At 41.3% G+C, this 21,249-nt stretch overlaps 1 protein-coding gene across 1 annotated transcript in view; it reads right to left on the bottom strand.

Moving 5' to 3' along the window:
• Positions 1-21,249, bottom strand: part of KCNB2 (potassium voltage-gated channel subfamily B member 2) — a 428,477-nt gene that overhangs the window by 4,795 nt on the left and 402,433 nt on the right. The window lies entirely within an intron of this gene.

Genomic DNA, 21,249 nt, shown 5'->3' on the forward strand with positions numbered 1-21,249 from the left:
TTTCTTTCTTTCTTTCTTTCTTTCTTTCTCTCTCCCTCTCTCTCTCCCTTCCTGCCTTCTTTTCTTTCTCTCTCCCTTCCTCCCTTCCTTCCTTCCCTTCCTTCTTTCTTTCTTTCTTTCTCTTTCTTTCTTTCTTTCTTTCTTTCTTTCTTTCTTTCTTTCTTTCTTTCTTTCTTTCTTTCCTTCCTTCTTTCTTTTTCTCTCCCTCTCTCTCTCCCTTCCTGCCTTCTTTTCTTTCTCTCTCTTTCTTTCTCTCTCCCTTCCTCCCTTCCTTCCTTCTTTCCCTCCCTCCCTTCCTTCTTCCTTTCTTCCCTCTTCTTTTGGCTGCACATACTACCTATGGAAATTCCTGGACCAGGGATGGAATCCCAGGGGGAGCTTTGACCTATATCACAGCTGCAGCAATGGCTGGATCCTTGACCCACTGTGCTGGGCAGGATCGAATGGGCACCTCCACAGAGACAAGCTGGATCATTAACCCACTGCGGCCACAATGTGAACTCCCACACTCACTTTTCATGAGTTCATTGCACTTAGAAGCCTAATAGCATAACTTTAAGTTGCTAAGCAATTTGAAAAAAAATCCATTGGCCCCGCCTCCTTGCCCATTGTTTCTTAGACACCTTTGAAAATCACTTGCGGGACATAATCATCTTTTGTCTCCTAGTTGTTTGGAATTTTCTCTCTTAAACCCCCATTTGTATTTCCTCACATGAATTGCCATACATATTGTATAACCGAGAAGAAATTGATGATTTTCCAAACTCTTATTCTACAATGAAAACCACAAATGCAGACCTATGCATGGAGAGATAATATGGGCTCAAGCCAGCCATGCTTCCAAAGAACAAACACGATTTGTGGGGTAAGCACTAAAGGCAGGACCAAGTCAGGGGAGTCCTCTCCTGGGATTGTTGGCCTCGTGCGGGAGAGGGAGATTGTGAGTTAACTTCAATCAGTGGAGGAAGGTTTCATAAAGAAGCCCTCGAAGACTGCCCCTGGTGATCTTGTTCAGGGCAGCCATCTCGGGCAGGGGAACAGCAGCACAACATCAGACGTGGAAGGAAAGAGGTAATGAGTATTCAGTTTACTTCAGTAAGTAAAAAAGAGGAGTTCCCACTGTGGCGCAGTAGAAACAAATCCAACTAGGAACCATGAGGTCGTGGGTTCGATCCCTGGCCTTGCTCAGTGGGTTAAGGATCCAGCTTTGCTATGAGCTGTGGTGTAGGTTGCAGACGCAGCTTGGATCTGGCGTTGCTGTGGCTGTGGCGTAGGCCAGCAGATACAGCTCTGATTCAGCCCTTAGCTTGAGAACCTCCATGTGCCGAGGGTGAGACTGTGGAAGAAGCAAAAAAAAAAAAGTGAAAAAGAGGGTCAAGTGACTGAACTTGGGAGTCAGACGTTGTGACCTCTGAGCTTGGCTTTATCACTTTGGGGCAAGTTATTTAACATCTCTGTGTCTCAAGTTTACAGATCTGTCGAAGGAAGACAACACCTGTACTTATTTCATGGCTGTTGTGAAGATGACACGCACGCAGACATCACTAAATGAATGAAAATTATCCCATAGTATCAGAGGCTGAAATGAACAGGACTTCAGTCTGGGAAGGTGAAGACCAAGAACAGGTATATGGAAAATCTATAAAACCATGATGGGTATAGATGGCCCTGGCAGGGATGTCCTCACCATAAACCGGTGTTCTAGATGGATAAGGCCAAGATTGAGGGCAATGGAAGGAACCACTTCTTGGCTTAATAAAGATCGTGCACTTGGGGCATTTAGTCCATTTACATTTAAGGTCATTATTGATATGTATGTTCTTATTGCCATTTAACGAACTGTTTTGGATTTGTTTTTAAGATTGTGCACTTGGAACACACAATTCTTGGAGAAGTAGGAAACCTCTAGGTTGGGTCTGACTTGGCTTCATCTGACCTTTGCCAGTGACCTGGGGAGGTGTCACTGGTCTCGGTTATTATTTGTGTCTCTGAGGAAAATGTCCTAACAGTGACTGCTTAATTTAGAAATTCAGCATCTAGTAAACATTTCAGAAGACGGTGATTAAATATCTTGAGGCCAACTGTGAAAAAATGACTTTATCTGTAACTGACCTCGAGACTTCTAAATTTGTCCTCTCCCGTTTCTTTTTTTTTTTTTTTGAATGATTTTTATTTCTTTCCATTATAGCTGGTTTACAGTGTTCTGTCAATTTTCTTTTTCTTTTTTTTAAATTTATTTTATTTCCCCAATACATTTTTTTTTTCTACTGTACCCCATGGTGTCCCAGTCACACATACATTCCTTTTTCTCACATTATCATGCTCCATCATAAGTGACTAGATATAGTTCCCAGTGCTACGCAGCAGGTATCCTCTTCTCTTTATCTCTCTAAGTTTCTCTACTTCTTCTTTTTTTTTTTTTTTTGGTTTGTTTGTTTGTTTTGTCTTTTTGCCTTTCCTAAGCCGCTCCTGCGGCATATGGAGGTTCCCAGCCTAGGGGTCGAATCAGCTGCCGGCTACACCAGAGCCACAGCAACTTGGGATCCGAGCCACGTCTGCGACCCACACCACAGCTCACGGCAATGCCAGATCCTTAAACCCATTGAGCGAGGCCAAGGATTGAACCCGCAACCTCGTGGTTCCTAGTCGGATTCATTAACCACTGCGCCATGATGGGAACTCCTAAGTTTCTCTACTTCTGAATTTTCTCCTTACACTTCTCTTCACCCTTCTCCTCTTACATCTCATTGATGCCTTGCATTGTTTTTTCTTCCTGTTTCTTCCAGTTCCCATCCCTCCTCTTAAATTGCTATAAAGGAACACCATGGTGTGTTTCACGATGTTTTTCAGAGAGTAAAGATTTATGATTCCAGAACTTAAGGAACAGTACTTAATTATTTCTTTTTTTTTTCTTAAGCAAAACTAAATACTTTTTAATTGAGTATACTTCAGAATTTCCTTTAGAAATGTGGATCAGTGAATGACAGTAGAATACAAATTCTCTCCATCTATTCTAAGAGACTGTGAAGGTTAAATTAGAAATCCCCTCAAGAGGGTTTAGCTAAACCTGGGGATAATCGATTCAGAAGGTTTATTAAGGACAAGTTGGAATGCTTAATCTAGAAGCTCTACTTTCAGATGCCAATGGGAGGGGGACATATATAATATTCTGTCACTAAAAATATTCTTAGGAAGCACTGGTCAGATTCCATCCACTCTTTTTTCAATTGTCTTTTATTTTATTTGCTTTTTTTTCTTTCTTTCTTTTTTTTTTTTTAGGGCCACATCCACGGCATATGGAGGTTCCCAGGCTAGGGGTCTAATTGAAGCTACAGCTGCCAGCCTACACCACAGCCACAGCAACGTGGGATCCGAGCCGCATCTGTGACATACACCACAGCTCACGGCAATGCCGGATCCTTAACCCACTGGGTGAGGCCAAGGATCGAACCCACAACCCCATGGTTCCTAGTTGGATTAGTTTCCAATGCACCATGATGGGAACTCCCTTACTGTGTTTTTAAATTAATTTAAAAAATTGAAATATAGTTGATTTACAATGTTATGCCAATTGCATCCATTCTTATGCTCTTACCATAAGGAACTAGGTCCCTGTGTATTTTCCAGGAGGTCACACAGCTGCTAATATACTTTGGGGGCATGTTAAGTACTGGGATTTCTGTTATCATTCTTGTGCTGATAACCCATATCCTAGATTTTCCATGTCTTCTTATCTGTCCACCTGCCCTTTCTGGCTGCATTTTGCTGATGTTTATCACTTCCAAGAGCAAGCAAAAAGTAGATATACAAATGAAACCATTCCATTATCTCCCAGTCTTTTAGAGAAGAATAGATTTTCGTTCCCTTAGAATAGAACAAAATGGGGAGTTCCCGTCGTGGTGCAGCGGAAACGAATCCGACTAGGAACCATGGGGTTGCGGGTTTGATCCCTGGCCTCGCTCAGGGGGTTAAGAATCCGGCATTGCCATGAGCTGTGTGTAGGTCACAGACTCGGCTCGGATCTGGCATTGCTGTGCTGGCTTAGGCAGGTGGCTATAGCTCCGATTCAACCCCTAGCCTGGGAACCTCCATATGCCTCAGGTGCGGCCCTAAAAGGACAAAAAAAAAAAAAAAAAAAAAAAAAAAAAAGAACAAAGTGGAAGATTCAAGGTGGCCCCTCAGTTTTCCTTGACTCCATAATCCGAGTGAGGTTGGAGGTCATTTTACTTTGGTAGCTGATTTTCAGAAATAATGGATGACATTGTATTGTTCTAATGCAGTCTATGGTCTAGCTGGTGGCAATTTAATGAATATGGCTACTTTTATTTTATTTTATTTTTTATGGCCACACCCACACCATATGGAAATTCCTGAGCCAGGGATTAAATCTGAGCTGCAGCAATGCTGGATCCTTTAACTCACTGTACTGGGCCTGGGATCAAACCTGTACCTTCCCAAGTGACCCAAGCCACTGAAGCTGGATTCTTTTCTTTTTTTTTGCTTTTTAGTGCTGTACCCATGGCATATGGAGGTTCCTAGGCCATAGCAACGCCAGATCCAAGCCACACCTGTGACCTACACCACAGCTCATGGCATGCCGGATCCTTAACCCAATGAGCAAGGCCAAGGATAGAACCTGGGTCTTCATGGATGCTAGTTGGATTAGTTTCCACTGAGCCCTGACAGGAACTCCCTCTATGGCTACTTTTAACACCTGAAAACATGTACATGCATAACCTGATTGGAGAATGTTCTTGAAGAAAAGGAATTACTAAAGAAAAAAAAATCCAAACACTCAAGTCCTTAGCAACTGCACATTCACATTAAAGAAACTATAAGGTATTGAAGTGCATTATTTTCTGTCTCATGTTGAAATTTAATCTGTCAAAAGCTATTTGCTTTCAATGTAAAGGAATGGCTTATTTTAAATATCTTATTAAACTCGGAGTTCTTCCAGAAAGACAATACTTTAGACAAATAATTCAATATATACCAAGGATGATATGTGATGCAATAAGCCAAATGCAGGGTTATTATCTTATTGTATTTTTTTTTAAACTTAATAAATAGAACAAGTGTGAAATTATGCTATAAGCTACAGGACGTATTTCTAAACATAGGTATTTACTTTAGTAAAGGCAAACCCTTATGGCATTTAGGTGTTGCTTTATTTATCATAACTATCTGCAAGTTAGGTTTTTAATCCTGTCACCGCTAATAACCAGCCTCCAGAGCTGTTTATCTCAGCTCCAGAAAAGAGACTTATGTTTGTACCTGTCAAATGAAGCAGAAATTTCAAACAATTACCTGTGTGATCCCAGTCAATCCTCCTTGGAGATTTAGATTACATCATTTCCAAGCTTCCTTTTACCTCTAACATTTGGGGATTCTCTTTCTAAACGAACTCATTTTGCTAATTCTATTCACGTCTACAAATCAAACGAAGGACAAGTCACAACTGATCCCATCGTTTTGGCTGAATTGCCAAAATACAATTTTGTTGCTGAAGAAACAGAAAATTCAAATAGGAAGGCTTTGTAAAATCGCCGTATGTTCCAAGCATTTGGTTACTAGGAGTAGATATTCTTTCTGGATAACATTTTTCTTCCCTTTTGCATTGCCGGATAATGATTTCATTCTTCACTTAGACACAGACATCAAGAGGATCATGCGGAATTAAGAATGAATGAATAATGGGTCCCCACAGTTGGCTGCATTGACTTCTGTTTGTGAGAGAAGTAAGGCAGTTGGAGATTTGCCTCCATGTACCAACTTGTTGATTTTATAGCCTTTGCAGACAGTGGCTGTTTTGCAGGGGAAAGAGCACAGGACAAGGAATGAAAACACCTGGCTCCACCTCCGCTGGCCACACGGGACAAGCCAGTTCTCTCACCAAACCTCACTACCCTTATTTGCAAGATGAGGTGTCTCCCGTTGCCTTGCCTCAAGAGGGTTAGTAAGGACCAGACTAGATCAAGCCCCTGAAGCACCTATAAAATGTAAAGTATAATACATGTAAGAAATGCTGGAGATGTGTCTGGAAAAAGCCTTTGATTAGCATTGGGAGGGAATAATGAACACAAAATGCTTCCCCATTAAATACGATTACAGGAGTTTCCATTGAAGCTCGTTGGTTATAGACTCGACTAGTACCCACAGGATGTGGGTTTGATCTCTGGCTTCGTTTAGTGGGTTAAGGATCCGGCATTGCTGTGAGCTGTGGTGTAGTTTGCAGACATGGCTCAGATCCTGCGTTGCTATGGCTGTGGTTGACCTCTAGCCTGGGAACTTCCATGTGCCGTAAGTGTGGCCCTAAAAAGCAAAAGCAAAAACAACTGCATACCTATTTCATGGTGATGTTTTAAACACTTTCAAGCACATTCTTTCACCAGTGGTTTGCATGCCAAACCCAGATAATTTACAGCTTATTTGTCTTAGGACTGAACCATCTAGTTTGCCAATATTTAAAAGCTGGACTTAACCAACAAGGTCGTACTGTACAGAACAGGGAATTATACTCAGTATTGTGTAATAGCCTATATGGGAAAAGAACCTGAAAAAGAAGATATATATATATATATGAATAACTGTGTTGTACACCTGAAACTAACATGATAAATATAGTTGTAAATCAACTCTATTTCAATTAAAAAAAAAGAATTGGACTGAGGTCAAGTGGGTAGGTGGATGGCTGAAATGAATGAGGTTAATCAAAAGGTATGAACTTAAATTAAGTGCTGGGTATGAAGAGCATGATGGTTGTAGTTAATAATACTATGTTGTATATGGGAAAGTTGCTAATAGGGTAGATCTTAAAAGTCGTCCAGGAGTTCCCGTCGTGGTGCAGTGGTTAATGAATCCGACTAGGAACCATGAGTTGCGGGTTCGATCCCTGCCCTTGCTCAGTGGGTTAACGATCCGGCGTTGCCGTGAGCTGTGGTGTAGGTTGCAGACATGGCTCGGATCCTGTGTTGCTGTGGTTCTGGTGTAGGCTGGTGGCTACAGCTCCGATTTGACCCCTAGGCTGGGAACCTCCATATGCCGCAGGAGCGGCCCAAGAAATGGCAAAAAGACAAAAAAAAAGTCATCCACATCACAGCAAACACATTTTGTTACCAGGTGAGGTGACAGATGTTTACTAAACTCGTGGTGATCATGTCATAATATGGATATACATCAATTCATTATATTGTACACCTAAAACGAATGTAACTTTATATGTCAATTATGTCTCAATAAAAAAAAAAAAACAAAAAACAAACCAGAGGTGGCCTGAGGTTGCTGTAGGTGCAAGTGACCTGCCTTGAGTATTAAAATAAGCAGAAAATTTTTAAGCTTGGGCCTCCCAAGTGAAAATCGGCTTTATATTCATCAATTTTCAATACTCCCCCCAAACACACGGGAACCTGGGCGTCTTGCACTGAGGTCAGTGCATGTACTTTCTCCCTCTCATCTCCCCCAAACTCCCCTTCCTTTTTTGACAACTATGTGCCAAGAGGTGAAAGTGAGTTACAAGCTCTTAACTATACAGCACTTCTGCTTTGTAACACATTAAAGAAAAAAAAAATCCCAATGTGATGAGCAACAGAAAACAACCTGGAGAAACATGATGATAAAAATTTTCAGGAGAGAATGAGCTTATTTAAGCTGGCAGGAAGGAGAAGGTCTTCGATGAGCATGATTAGAAACTTGAAAGATTTGCTATTTTCAGAGAAAGGATAAAGCACAATGACATGTCTGAGCCTATAAGCCCAAGGCCAAACCATTTGTTGAGGAAAGAAGTGAGACGTGGATAAGAACATCACTTTCATCTATCCATCTTCTATTTCCAGCTGTTTCTCAGAAGACTATCAGACTCAGCAAACAAGAAAATAAATCCTGTGATTTGTACCAAAGGAAAAACCATCTAGGAGTTCCTGTTGTGGCGCAGTGGTTAACGAATCTGACTAGGAACCATGAGGTTGCAGGTTCGGTCCCTGGCCCTGCTCAGTGGGTTAAGGATCCGGTGTTGCTGTGAGCTGTGGTGTAGGTCGCAGACGTGGTTACGATGATGCTGGCGTTGCTGTGGCTCTGGCGTAGGCCGGTGGCTACGGCTCCTATTCGACCCGTAGCCTGGGAACCTCCATGTGCCGAGGGAGAGGCCCTAGAAAAGGCAAAAAGACACACACACACACACACACACACACACACACACACACACACACACACACAAAGACAAATCTCTTTTCAAAGTTCCTGGCTCTCTTAGGACTAAAGATACAACTTTAATTTTTTTTTTTTTTTTTTTTTTGGTATCTTCTGAAATAAGCTTCTTACTTCCCATGATATATTTCTTCTTTTAAAAGATTATATTTTAGGAAGCAAGTCATTAGGTAGAAGCCTGGCAAAGGGAACTTTAATCTTATTCATAGTAACTGTGCAAAGAAAGAAGCAACAGTGAGACGGAGACACCTTTAATCTTTACACCCACTCCAATGATTAGATAACCTCTTTGTAGGTAACTTGTTCTTACGAAGTCTTCAAGAACCAGAGAGTGAGAATGGAGATGGGCCAAGCTTGGGGAAACACAAACACTGCTGCCTCTACTCACCCCTAAAGGGTAGGAACTATGTTTTTTGTTTGTTTGTTTGGTTGGTTTTTGGTTTTTTGCTTTTTAGGGCTGTATTTGTGGCATATGGAGGTTCCCAGGCTAGGGGTTGAATCGGAGCTATTAGCTGTCGGCCTACACCAGAGCCACAGCAACGTCAGATCTGAGCTGCATCTGTGACCTACACCACAGCTCATGACAACACTGATTATGACAACACTTAGCCTACTGAGCGGGGCCAGGGATCAAACCCGAATCCTCATGGATGCAAGTCTGGTTCGTTTCCGCTGAGCCACGATGGGAATTCTTGGTTCCGCTTAGCCTCACTCTCAAGAAAGTGCAACATAAATGTTCAGACTGTTCTCTTTAGCATATGAATGACAGGTGTAGGGGGAAGGACAGAGAAGGGTTTATGTTCAAAGGTGAGTGTATCCTTTGAACAGGATTTCATTTAACTGGATATCATCTAGACTGTAAAAAAAAAAAAATCATAGAATACTCAGAAGAAATCTTTGAAGTATGAAATTTCTCACTTTATAGATTAAGAAACAAAGATCCAGGGACTTCTCCTGTGCCTGGTGGGTGGAGGGATGGCGGTAGTATGGGTCTTAGAGGTGAAAGATCTGAGTTTGAATCTCGGTTCTGACTATTAGTTTTGAGGCTGTGGGCACCATAGTTAGCTGTTCCGGGACTCAGTATTCCTGTACAGACAGTGTGGACAATAAATACTTGTTTTTCTTGCCTATAGATTGTTGATTTCTTTTTTTTTTAAAGGCTCGTACCTGTGGCATATGGAGGTTCCCAGGCTAGGGGTCAAATCAGAGCTATGGATGCCGGCCTTCGCCACAGCCACCGAAATGTGGGATCTGAGCCACGTCTGCGACCTACACCACAGGTTACAGCAACGCCGGATCTTCGACCGACTAAGCGAGGCCGGGGATAGAACCTGTGTCCTCATGGATGCTAGTAGGGTTCGTTATCACTGAGCTACAGTGGGAACTCCTAGAGCATTGCTTTCAGGACTATGCTGGTTAATTTTATGTGCCAACTTGGCTGGCTTTTGGTGCCCCGTTGTTTGATCCAAAATCAGTCTAGAAGTTGTGAAGGTTTTTTTTTTTTTTTTTTTTTTTTTTTTTGTCTTTTTGTCTTTTTGTCTTTTTGCCTTTTATAGGGACACTCCTGCGGCATATGGAGGTTCCCAGGCTAGGGGTCTAATTGGAGCTGTAGCCGCCGGCCTACACCATAGCCACAGCAACACAGGATCCAAGCCACGTCTGCAACCCACACCACAGCTCACTGCAACGCTGGATCCTTTAACCCACTGAGCAAGGGCAGGGATCAAACCAGAAACCTCATGGTTCCTAGTCTGATTCATTAACCACTGTGCCACGACGGGAACTCCTTTTTTTTTTTTTTTTTTTTTTTTTTAAAAGATGTGATAACATTTACATCAGTGGGCTTTGAGTAAAGCACACTGCCTTCCACCAGGTGGGTGGACTTCACCCAGCAGAAGGTCTTACGATGAAGACAAGTTTCCCAAAGAAGAAAGAAGCAATTCTGCCTCAAGACTCCACATAGAAACCATGCTCGAGTTTCCTGTCTGCCTGGCCCACTCTGCTCTGTGGATTTTTTTTTTTTTTTCCTTCTGTCCTTTTAGGGCCGCACTTACAGCATATGGAAGTTCCCAGGCTAGGGGTTGAAATGCAGCTGCAGCTGCCAGCCACAGCCACAGCCACAGCAACGTGAGATCTGAGCTGCGTGTTCAACCTACACCACAGCTCATGGCAATGCTGGATCCTTAACCCACTGAGCGAGGCCAGGGATGGAACTCCTACCTTCATGGAGACTAGTCAGATTCATTTATTCTGAGCCACTGCGGGAACTCTCTGCTCTGTGGATTTTGAACTCAAGACTGCAATGTCAATTCCTGAATTTTCAGCCTGCTGTCTTGCCCTATGGATTTCAGACTTAGCAGTCCTCACAGGTATGTGAGGCCAATTCCTTAATGTCTGTCAATCTCTTTGTCTCCCTCTCTATGTGTATACACACACACACACATACACATATATATCCATACACCTACATATATGTGTATGTACATATATCTATATATATTCTATTGGTTCTATTTCGCTGGAGAATTCTAGTGCAAGACCAAATAAGATAAAATACACGATAGCACTCTGTAAGTGGTAGAGTGCTAAAAAAAAGTTAATTATTGTACTTTTTTGAGATCTTCTCAAATCATACATCTGTTCCTGTTGAGCCATAAGAAGAATCCAGTTACTCATTATTTGTGACTCCAGTGCCAGGATGGTGGTTTTTTCAACAGCCTACAAAGAAAGCATATCCACATGCATGGCATAATTCAGAGGGCCATAAGGAGAGATGGTTCTATTCCTCGGTACAAATGCATCAAGTATTCCCTACATTTGGAGTTGCCTTTGTGGCTCAGTGGTAATGAACCCAACTAGTATCCATGAGGACAGGGGTTTGATCCCTGGCCTTGATCAGTGGATTAGGGAGCTGGTGTTGCTGTGATCTGTGGTGTTGGTCACAGACATGGCTCAGATCCCCGAGTTGCCATGGCTGTGGCATAGGCTGGCATTTACAGCTCTGATTCAACCCCTAGCCTGGGAACTTCCATATGCTGCTGGTGTGGTCCTGAAAGAAGAGAAAAGAATTCCCTATATTGGACTTTTCTTAATAGCTGCCAAGCTCCTAAGATGCCACCTCTTCCACTTAGCTGAGCCTGTGAAGCCAGGGAAGGTAAGCAAAGGGAAAACAAAGATGAACACAGACTATGCTCAAAAAACATATGTAAGTCGTTTGTTCATTGTGTGCCATTAGGTCTCGTCCCCACAGTAGTGTGGGAAATCAGTAATTGATTCAAATGTGGGAGACCCTTGGAAAGACTGTTTTGTGTTTTTCAGCCAGTTTCGTCTTATTACTCACTCTTTGTGGTTGAATCATCTTGAACTGCCCCCTCCCGCCCGGCTGGGACCCTCCTTGTTCCCTGGGCATGTCATTCCTCCATCCCATGCCTCCTCCCACTGTCCTCTATCTGCCCCAATCCTGCCACTTCTCCAGGAAGCACTCAGATTGCACGGGACTTTCTCCTCTGAATGTAGCCTCTATTTCCTGGGTCACCTCTTGGTACAGAAGGGGTCAGACACACTTCTTGCAGTTATTCAAACTCCAGTGGTCTCCCTTTGCCGCCTTGCCTGCACTCAGCTGCCTCTTTGCAGGATTGCCAGATTTAGGAAATAAAGATACAGGGTGCCCAGTTACGTTTCAATCCAATTTCTGTACGGGACATTTCTGTACTAAAGAAGTACTTGTGTATGTGAAAGCCACTCAGCATTCTGCCTTGGATCTGGCAACCTTACCTCCTTGGAATGTTGATCCAGGGGACAGTCCTCGCTACAGGCTGGCCCAATCAGAGCCTCTCCCTCCTGCAAATCTGAAGTTTGAACTGAGAAACTTGGAGAAGAGGCTTTGCTGGGATGGAGACAAATTAAAGGCAGTGCTCCAGAAGTTGAGGTGTCAGAGCCCCTCAGTTTCTGCCATGGAACAGCATCTTCCAATAAGTTGCCTCTGGGTCCCCTTTTTTAGCTGAAGTTGGCCAGAATTTTTGAGCTGTTACACCCATAAAACCATAGAACCTCCTTGAATTTTTGAATTATGGAAGGGAATGACTAGCTATTTTCTTTCTTTCTTTCTTTCTTTCTTTTTTTTTTTTTTTTTTTTTTGTCTTTTTGCCTTTTCTAGGGCTGCTTCCTGCGGCATATGGAGGTTCCCAGGCTAGGAGTCCAATCAGAGCTGTAGCCACTGGCCTGCGCCAGAGCTGCAGCAACGCAGGATCTGAGCCGCGTCTGAAACCTACACCATAGCTCACGGCAATGCCAGATCCTTAACCCACTGAGAAAGGCCAGGGATTGAACCCTCAACCTCATGGTTCCTAGTCGGATTCGTTAACCACTGCGCCACGAAGGGAATTCTGGGAATGACTAGCTATTTTCTATAGAATTTCTTACAGTGCCTAACACAGAGCAGACATTTCACAAACCCATTCTGAATAAATGAATAACCAGAAAAGAAAGGAGAACTCCACAGAACTGAAAGAAAGAAGAGACCCTGAAGAAACTAAATATTTTCTAATCACCCAAGAAGAATAAGACAGGTTCTTAGTCATTTTCTCTTACTTCCACGTGGTCCAAAGTCAGCCTAAAAGCTTTAATCAGCAATAGAATATTTTTTAACAATAGAAATTCATATTACAAATAGCCCATTTTGCGATAACAGACCAGCTTTACAAGTTCAGCACCACAATCTTTTCCTAGTTAAGCTCTGTATTTTTTATTAATCCTTTCATTTTCTTTTTTCGATATGCTAAGTAGATTGCTCTTTTTTTTTCAAACTTATTCTTTGAGAAGTCTGCTTTTGACTATATATCAGCCTCGTGTTTCACCTTCACAGAAGGATACATTTTCTTAAAGAAAACTGCTGTATTCATTCTATATCACTTTTTTTTCTTGCTGAGTATGACCTGAAGCATGCAGTTAATCTAACTAGTGAATGAAGTGATAGTTCCATGCACAGCTCTGAGTGGATTTAGGTTTGTGCAATAAAATGTGAAGACATAGAGGAATGAATAATGTAGGTTATTGATTTAAAAGTATATACATAGGAATTCCTTGGTGGCTTATCGGTTAAGGATCTGGTATTATCACTGCTGTGGCTCAGGTTACCGGTGCGGCGAGGGTTTGATCCCTGGCCTGGGAACTTGTGCACGCAACAGGCGTGGCCAAAAAAGGGTACATTCATACAGCCGTACTTCGATAAAAAAAATCAAAGAATAAGAAAAAAATGCGTGCGCACACACACACATCACTGTTCTATGTACCCAAAAGTAAAACATTACAGAAAATCATAAAAATGTCATAAAAGGGTAAATTTAACAATTTTGTACATTCTATTTAATATTTACAAGTGTAATTTGTTAAAATAGCATGTCTCTATAAATAATGTGTATGAAGACCTAAAACAAAATAAGGAAATGAAGTTTCCCTCCCTTTTCTCCTTCTCAATTTTCTAGTTCTTTGAAAAGATAGTTCATGAAAATCCTGAAGGAGAAAAAAAGAGTTTGAGCACATAGAGAGCATTTTGAACATTAGAGTATTTACAGCTCTACCCAGATTCTATAATATTCTTCCTTTCCTACTGGAAAAATGTTTCCTTTGCATTCAGAACAATTCTAATCACAAATCTTTTTGAGAGAGAGGCCTTAAAGGATGGGTAGAAGTTTCCATGCAGAAAAGGGGTCAAAGGGTGCTACAAGCTGAGAGGAGAGCGTAGGTGAAGCTTCAAAGCCCAGATCACATGGTTTGCTGAGAAAGTTCCAAGTAATTCTGTGTGACTGGGGGATATACAGGAGTCCTTGGTGATTTCAGGGCTGCCCTGTATAAGGCTGTAGGCTGTGCATCGTGCTCCAGAGGTCAACTCCTGAGGGGCTAACAGGAGATTCGAATGTGAACAATGCCTCTGTCATTTGTGCAGTGTGCAGCTTTTCCAAGCTTGCCATAGCTCTGGTTTCATGGAATCCAGTAGTTTGGTGTGACTAGATGCAGATGGAGCCACAGAGTTGGGTGGGAGTGGATACGGAGACTAGGACTCTGCCATGTTCATGACCAATTATACCAGGAAGATTGGGCAGCACTGACCTTGACAAATCTCCACTATTACTATTACTTTTATTATTGGCTGAGCCTGCTGCATGTGGAAATTCCTGGGCCAGGGATCGAACGAACTCACGCCACAGCAGCGACCCCAACCGTTGCAGTGACAATGACAGAGCCTTAACCTGCTGTGCCACAAGAGAATGCCTCCATTATTATTTTATTCAGGTAGAAACTCTGAGTGATCCTTGACTTAAATCATTTGTCTTCGAAAATGACATTTCTTCATATTAAAAAATTCTAATGAGAACTTGAGTTTTCAAAATAGAAGCAGATACATTTCTCTCAGAGTTAAATCTGTTTCTTGGTACATGAAAACATGACGAGACACATATTCTATTATTTTGCCAGAATTATTTTCTTTTATAAAATTTTACCCTTAGTGTATATTCTGAAATCACACAGGGCCAAGACTAGTTTAAGAACTCATTTATGTTAGCTGGTCCCTGAAAGCATGTTCATTTGTTGAATTATTTCTCATCTACTCCGTCCAATTTCTGCAAGGAAGTCTTCTCCATTTCCAGAATTAAAGTGCCATTAAAAACTGGCTGCATTCCTTGGACACCTAGTCGGCTTCATCAGCTCATCAATCACCATTAACAGAGAATTGCAAGGATTTATTTCCACCATTATCCCCATATCTAAAGGCTGTCTCCCAGCAGCTTCAAAGAAAGAAAACAACAAAAGCCATAATGCAATCATTATTTTTCCTTTTAATGAATCTCTGCAGTACACCTCTTCTAAAAAGTACTTTCGGGGTCAACATCATTAAGACTACATTATAGGATGCCAGAAAACAGAAGACATATAAGGGTCATGCTGAAATGAGGTGGCTCTGCCAAGGGAAAAGTTAAATAGGAGCCAAACCCAGCTGTGACTGCAGAAAACTTGCATGGTTCACCTTACACCTGCTACCCAGCACAGGCGGCTGTGCTGTCCCAGGGCAGTGGGGAGCAGCAGCTCACGGATGCTTCTGTTGTGTAGGTAACAGGTGTTCCTCATGGCATGAAGCCAAACATCACAAACAAGGACCTTTAATGGACTCCTGTTTAGCTTGTTTGACAGCAAACATCAGAGAGCCATGATTTGAATGGGCACTAGCCCTTCTGCACTTACTAGGGATTAGGGAAGTGTTTATTGGGCAGAAGGCCCCTGCTGTTTATAGCTGTCTGATATGGACATTTTCTTTCATTCTTTTTTTTTTCTTTTTATTTAGGGCCACACCTGCGGCATATGGAAATTCTCAGACTTGGGGTTGAATCGGAGTTGCAGCTGCTGGCCTACACCACAGGCACCGCAACGCGGGATCCTAGCTGCATATGTGACCTACATCACAGCTCACGGCAACACTGGATCCTTAACCCACTGTGTGAGGCCAGGGATTGAACCTACATCCTTGTGGATGCTAGTCAGGTTTGTTATAACTGAGCCACAATGGAAACACCACATAATTAGTTAAGATGAGGTTATATTCAGTTGGGTCAATCCTAAATCCAATACCTGATGCCCTTGTAAGAAATCCAGGTAGACATTAGAGACACACACAGAAAGAAGACAGCCATGTGACAGGGGAGGCAGAGACTGGAGTGGTGCAGCTGTAAGGCAATGAATTGCAAGGCCTGACAACAACCACTGGAAGCTGGGACGAGGCAAGGAATGGTTCCTCTTTACAGAGCCTTCAGACACCTTGCTTTCAGATGTCTGAACTCCACTACTGTGAGAGAATAAATATCTGCTGTTTTAAGCCACCCAGTTTGTGGTATTTTGTTCCAGAAGCCCTACAAAATCAATATAGTATGGGTGTATTATTCAATGAAAAGTTCTAGCCTTGAATGAGAGGCAGAGTTGAGGACACTGGAGGAGCCACTACACATATTCCCTTCAAAAGAGAATTTACTGTTATTTGCAAAGGAGAGGGAAGTTATAGAGCTTTGGAACCCTAGTCAGCAGGAAAAACAGGTCTCACTTTGGGAGAAAGTCAGTTGTATTTACCGTTGGAGGTAAATCGCTAGGATCTGTCCATTTGTAATTAACCCTTGCATTCTAAATAGTAGCCCAGGACAAGTTCAAACATGGGTCCAGCAGCTGTAAAAGTCATTTATACCAGCAGGATGTAGGAGAAAGATAAATAAGGAAATTCTGCAGAGTAACGTATTAAAATGGTCAAGCTAGCAATAAGACATTTCTTTGATGCTAAGAAATTAGAAAACCCAATTTTAGATCGATGGGAACTAGAACTGTGCTGGTGATCACTTTTTCGTGTACAGATGCTGAATTATAATGATGTACACTTGAAACTTACATTAAAAAAAGAATGATAGGGATTATGTATTCACTAACCACACCACCCTTAGCACTAATTTATACTTTTCTTTTTGTATATGTATCTACACACACATCTATATATCTCTTTATATATAAAATATATGTCCCTGCACCAGCATTTTATGTCTTAGAATCTAGTAAAATATGAAACAATTTTTTGTAGTTTCTATAGGAGTCATGTATACTAAGATATCTTCTGTGATCACCAGCACCCGTGCTACCCAGACTATGACAATTTAGAGACAAAGCAGCCTTCTCATAAAACTCTTCAGAGGCTGTGATTAAAATTCAGTGCATAAAACAAGAAGGCACTTGTTGTTAGTTTTTGAAGACATTTGCTATAAGGGAAATAAGGGAAATGGACCTGTAGCTATAAATGAAGGTGAAACAACAACAAAGAACACTTTTTTTTTTTTCTTTTTTAGGGCCCTACCCACAGCATATGGAGGTTCCCAGGCAAGGGGTCGAATCGGAGCTGTCGTCACCGACTTATGCCACAGCCACAGCAACGTGGTATCCAAGCTGCGTCTGCGACCATGGCTCACGGCAACGCTGGATCCTTAACCCGCTGAGCGAGGCCAGGGATCAAACCTGCGTCCTCATGGATGCTAGTCAGGTTCATTAACCACTGAGCCACGTCAGGAATTCCAAGAACCCATTTTAAATACTTCTAGACGCGGTTTATAAGTTAAAAGTGCTGGGAAGTTCTCATGCTATTGTCCGCATAAACCATTTTTTTTACATAAAACCCCCAGTAAATGTACTGTGTATCTATGTCTGTTCTTTAAGCTTTTAGGAAGCAGGTCCAACTAGGACATGGTGGAAGCTACCTAGGATCTGGTCCTTAGAACTGCATTTTTCAAACTGCAAGTATCAACCCCTTTATGAGAGAGAAAGCAATTCTGAGAGTCAGAATCAGCATTCAAAAAAAAAAGTGAAATAGAATAGGTGAAGATAGAACAGAAAATATCAGCCAGGGTAAGCAATGTTTTGTAAAATATTTGTCAATTTACGTGTGTTTACGTGTGTGTGTGTTTGTATACTGGGCCATAATTCCTACCCCCAAATAATAACAACAACAATAGTTATTATTACTAAATTATAATTATTATTTTACTTTGATGATCCCATTTAAAGGTAACACGATCCTAATGTTTCCTAAGTTGAGTTTTGGGTAATTTCTATCAATAGGCGAGAAGGTTTTCAGCATGACTGACAACTTATGTACGTGTGTATAGCTTCTGTGTCATATTCGTATTGATCCTTTCTTAGTCCTAACATTTAGATTTCTAAACTTTTATTTATTATTTTTTGCACTTCTGTTGCTATTTGGGTTTTGAATAGATTCAAGTAGTTTATTTCATGATATTTCCTAAGATATAATTGGGGTGGTCAATTTTCATTGAACGTTAGCAAATCTATTTAGCAAATCTTTGTTATAAGGTTTATCAGATTATAAATCTTTGTTTTAAGGAAATGCCATAGATTCAATTATGCCTGGTCATAACCGCCAGCTTTGGACATTTTTTTTTTAACCTCTTAGTTAAATAATTCAAGATATAATAGAATTTAACATTATTGATGGACCATTGATTGATATCAGTTTCTAAATATCACGTGGGTTTTTCAATTATGTAATTTGTCTTTTTTTAATGAGGGATAATATTACTTCCTCTCATTAAAAAAATTTTTTTGTTACAGTGTTACAATGTTCTGTCAATTTCTGCTGTAAAGCAAAGTGAGCCAGTCATACATATATATATTCTTTTTCTCACATTATCCTCCATCATGTTCCATCACAAGTGACTAGAGATAGCTCCCTGTGCTATAGAGCAGGATCTCTTTGCTCATCCATTCCAAATGCAACAGTTTGCATCTATTAACCCTAAACTCCCAGTCCATCCCACTCCCTTCCCCTCCCCCTTGGCAACCATAAGTCTGTTCTCCAAGTCCATGAGTTTCTTTTCTGTGCAAAGGTCCATTTGTGCCATATATTAGATTCCAGATATAAGTGATATCATATGGTATTTGTCTTTTCCTTCTGACTTACTTCACTTAGTATGAGTCTCTAGTTCCATCCATGTTGCTGCAAATGGCATTATTTTGTTCTTTTTTTTACAGCTGAGTAGTATTCTATTGTGTATATACACCACAACTTAATCCATTAATCTGTCAATGGATTTAATTTGTCTTAAAAACCCAATTTTTATTAGATTAATGTTTATTTATCACACAAGAGTTACATATGACTTAAATAGTTACTATTAAAATAATTGATCCAAGAGTGTTCCCGCTGTGGTGCAGCAGACTAAGGATCTGGTGTTGTCTCTGCAGCAGCTCAGGTCACTGCTGAGGCATGGGTTCAATCCCCGGCCTGGTGCAGTGGGTTGAGGGTCTGATGTTGCCACAGCTGTGGCATAGGTTGCAGCTGTGGCTCAGATTCAGTCCCTGGCCCAAGAACTTCCATATGCCATGGGTGCAGCCAAAAAAAAAAAAATTGGATCCAACAATTTTAAAAAAAGATTAAAAAAGCCCCTCAAAAAATAATTGATCCAATACTTTTAAAATTCAACCTTAGCTTATAGGTCACATTTTGAACTCAAATCCCAGTTCTGTCACTCAACTATGAGGCATTTTCTCTTTAGGTAAAGAGTTTAGATTAGAGTTTAAATATATAGAGCATTCAGTAGGTACTTATTTAATGGTGGCTAATATTACTGCACATGTTCCACAAATAGTTTTCACAGATGAAGATTTAGGTCTACAGTAATTCCTAGTTAGCAAGGAAAAATTAACCATTAGGATATTTAGTCTACATATAAAAATACAATGACCATATTATGACAAATGTTCACTAAGTTTTCTATATAGGCTAAACATTTTCATGATTGAATTTCTTACTTGTAAGGTAGATGTTTGTCATTTGTTGACTTACACCCTATCACAGCTTCTGGCTACAACTTATTGCTTGTAGCCTATAAAATATATACCAGCTGCAAAGAGAGGTGGGAAGGTCAAGTCTTTCCTTTAATGGCAGGAAGGGGCATCTGTATCTGTTCAGTTGTCTATGTCTGTGTGGTAATCGCCTATTTTGAATCAGGGCCCAGTTTAAAAGCTGAATCTTCTTTAAAAAATTTTTTTTTCTTTCCTTTCTTTCTTCTTCTTCTTCTTTTTTTTTTTTTTTTTTGTCTTTTCTAGGGCTGCAGCTGCGGCATATGGAGGTTCCCAGGCTAGGGGTCCAATCAGAGCTGTAGCTGCCAGCCTACACCAGAGCCACAGCAACACGGGATCCAAGCCACATCTGTGACCTACACCACAGCTCATGGCAATGCCAGATCCTTAACCCACTGAGCGAGGCCAGGGTTCGAACCCACAACCTCATGATTCCTAGTCGGACTTGTTAACCACTGAGCCACAAGGGGAACTCTCTTTCTTATCTTCATGGTGAAAATCAATTCTTTGGCTTTTCCAAATGGGGTTTCTGGAGCCTTGGGATTCTTTGGATATGCCTTAGCTACACATTTCTGAAAGAAGGAAGATGACTTGGTAGACAGGGTTATGGGAACCCATCCCTATGATAAATCAGGAGGAGCTGTCCTCCCATGCAGTGCTGAAGATGCATAAATGTGTGAAGAGGTGAACACTTTTCATGGAAGTGCCTCATTCTATGTCAGAAATTTTGCACACATACAGACACATGCATTTATACACATAAACAGCTGTATCTCTCCTTTGGAGATGATGATAAATATTGCTAGCTGTGTTAGGGGATATGGTGGGAAAGACCACTGGGTGTCCCAAAGCCGTTTCCACACTATGTGCTCACAAATAAAAGGCTATTTTATGTGTGGCCACAGTTGTTGTTTGCAGAGTTGGATACTGAGTACAGATTGAGGCTTCCTAATTGCCAGGCCACTTTGATATATGCCAAGAAGCTAATATTGGACCTCTCAAAACAGCAGAGGGCATGATTAAACACATTATTTTCAGGTAGCCCATCAAATTGCAATCCAATGAGCCCTGTCAGGGGCCAGCTGTACTACATTAAATGACCTCTAGGAGGCTGAACTGAAAGGTTTGAGCACCAGGAGAGACTGAATCACCAGTTTTCTTGCGATATCAAACTATTATTTTATAGTTTTGGATTGTTTAGAGAACTGTAAAGATATATACAAAATTTGGGAGTTTCTGTCATGGCACAGTGGAAACGAATCCAACTAGGAACCATGAGGTTGCATGTTTGATCTTTGGCCTCACTCAGTGGGTTAAAGATCCGATGTTGCTGTGAGCTTTGGTGTAGGCTGGCAGCTGCAGCTCCAATCAACCCCTAGCCTGGGAACCTCCATATGCTGTGGGTGAGGCCTTGAAAAGACAAAAAGACAAAAAAAAAAAAATACAAAATTCACTTTGCCACAGTACTTACACATTGGTTTAGAATTCCTAAAAAAGCATTTTCTAGGATTCTGTCCAGGTCTGAGTAGTCAACCCAAAGAATGCCCATTGCATATGTATGTCGTTCTCATCAAATTTTTATTTATGCAAATGCTAATCTAACAAATGCCATCTGTGGCCCTTAGAGTTTCTAAACCTTATTTCCTA

Source organism: Sus scrofa, chromosome 4, assembly GCF_000003025.6.
Source record: "Sus scrofa isolate TJ Tabasco breed Duroc chromosome 4, Sscrofa11.1, whole genome shotgun sequence".
Taxonomy (NCBI): Eukaryota; Metazoa; Chordata; class Mammalia; order Artiodactyla; family Suidae; genus Sus; species Sus scrofa.